General features: G+C 43.6%; 1 non-coding gene across 1 annotated transcript; it reads left to right on the top strand.

The window, feature by feature from the left end:
- The first annotated feature begins 1,038 nt into the window (after nt 1–1,038).
- Nucleotides 1,039–1,113, top strand: Trnas-cga. The gene has a single exon. It is a non-coding gene; the product is annotated as a tRNA-Ser (tRNA).
- Nucleotides 1,114–2,344: the final 1,231 nt, after the last annotated feature.

Raw genomic sequence — 2,344 nt, 5'->3', positions numbered from 1 at the left:
TGGAGTAAAAGCTGTGTGTGTTACGTTAGCATGGTGGCTGATGTTAATTGGCATTGTGAGGTAAAATGAATGAAAACATATCCACTCAATAACAAGAAGTCCACCAGTGTGCATATCATTTGACAAAGTAAAGCCGGATAGGCCAGTATACAAAGTTGCATTTCAGAATGGACTATGAGCCTACAACTTACAACAAGGAAAAGGATTAAAAGATGAGTATTATGAAAACTGTTTATACAAGTTCTACCGTTACTACCTCTCCCAGCAGTGTGTCACCAACTACCGTAGCAAGTTCTGTGAAAATGTGACCAGCTGCCCAAATTCTTTATTTCTTTCAAAATTAATAAATCGTCTTTGGGGTACAAGAGGAGGGGGGGGGGGGAGGAGGGTGACCGTCAGACCACGAAACGACTGTTAAAGAGATACTGGAGACATATCATCCACACTATCCCAAAGATAGCAAGAGAAGTTAAATGTGAGAAATATGCCAAAATCAGTCCAACAGCTCATGTATAGTACAGAGATAAACGATGTATGAAAGAGTGGAAAATAAACATCACAAATCTGTTAGATGATCGAAAAGCTTTCCGAAAGGTAAAGGCATCGGGGAGGCTGTTCTGAGGTTGTTCGTCGTTGTGGAAGCATAGGTATAATTTAACCAAGGAAATCATTCGACAATATAATATGGTGCAAAATGTTCGCAATTCACAGAAAAATATGAGTTAGCTATAGGGAAGGACGGATAACGTACAATGTCACAACATATATCATACGAAATATTAGAAAATTAGCATTACCCCAGGTTTTGGTCAGAGATGCTTAGCGATGCAGAGGAATCGATACGCGGAATACGAGTCCTTGCCAAATATGTATATAATCAACATAGAGAGGCTCTCTATGCGTTACAGTATAGACAGGTGGCAGCAATAAGTAAGACAGACCGCCATATTTTTAACGTCAGGAGAGCTTCTGTTAAGTTTGGAAGGTAGGAGACGAGGTACTGGCAGAAGTGAAGCTGTGAGGACGGGGCGTCAGTCGTGCTTGGATAGCTCAGTTGGTAGAGCACTTGCCCGCGAAAGGCAAAGGTCCCGAGTTCGAGTCTCGGTCCGGCACACAGTTTTAATCTGCCAGGAAGTTTCATGGTGGCTAAGTTTTCAATTGGCTTCAAGTATGGCGGCACTTCAGCCAGGGTATGTTGTGTATAGAGACCTTTGATCTTTGCCAAAACTAACATGACTCGCTAGTTACTGAACAACAATGAAAATTAATTACTGGCATTTTAAAATCCAACTCGTCCTTTGTTTCTAGTAGAGTACAACGGTATTTGTACGTTTCACAATAATAAAAGAAATTACCTGGTGAAATATCGAGTGTCACGTTCTTATTTTATTCCTCTAACTTCAGAAAATATGCCATTTAAATAAATGATGGTATTCAATGAGATTTCACTATAGTATGTGGCGTATTGGACCTTATCTGGAATGGCAATTGTAAGACACGAGTATTTAATGCTCCTTCTAAATAAGGTAAACAACGAATCTGCTCCCTTATCCATCAATTCAGGGAATATCTTTTATTGGTTCAGTATTCAAAAGAATCCAGTCTGCTTTCCGCAGCGCTGCGGCGAGGACGTCTTGTTTACGTCCCGTCCGCGCGGTCGCGAGTGCCCGTAGTTGTTTACTACTTCGTCGCCGCTAGTTTAGAGTCCATCACTACCGACGCAACGTGGCACATTCATACAGACAAACCACCATCAAGATCAGTTTTCAAACCGATCATGCACGACCGCGAGCTTTTGAAGTGGAACGTTTTCTACGTGACGACGTTAAAATTGACCCGCGAGACATAATTGGTATCCATCTCTCTATCACGAGCAGTGTTGTCTACGTCAAGCTAGTAAGTGACGAGGTGTGCAACAGAATCGTGAGCGCACATGCGAACGATCTTAAATTCAAACATTCTGATGGCCATATTGGGGCGGTCTCTATCGATCACGCGGGGCTTGGCCTCCGTACGATACGCGTCTTCGAACTCCCTATCGAAGTACCACCGGACGTAGTCACCGCGGCTTTCCAGCCCTACGGCAGAGTGATCAGCCATATGGCCGAAAAATGGACCACCTTTACAACGTACCCCGTTCTTAACGGGGTACGACAGATTAAAATTGAACTGACCAAACATGTTCCGTCATATCTTGTCATCGGCGGATGTAGGGCGATCATTATGTATGACGGTCAGCCACGCACTTGTTCTGGTTGTGGCCAAGAAGGGCACGTCCGGTCCGATTGTCTCCGACGACGGCTTACTCAAATCCCGACAGGTGAATCTATGACTCCTCCTACGG

The sequence above is a fragment of the Schistocerca americana genome, chromosome 2, assembly GCF_021461395.2.
Source record: "Schistocerca americana isolate TAMUIC-IGC-003095 chromosome 2, iqSchAmer2.1, whole genome shotgun sequence".
Classification (NCBI taxonomy): domain Eukaryota; kingdom Metazoa; phylum Arthropoda; class Insecta; order Orthoptera; family Acrididae; genus Schistocerca; species Schistocerca americana.
Note: the sequence above shows the minus strand (reverse complement) of the source record. Positions and strands in the feature narration are given on the sequence as shown.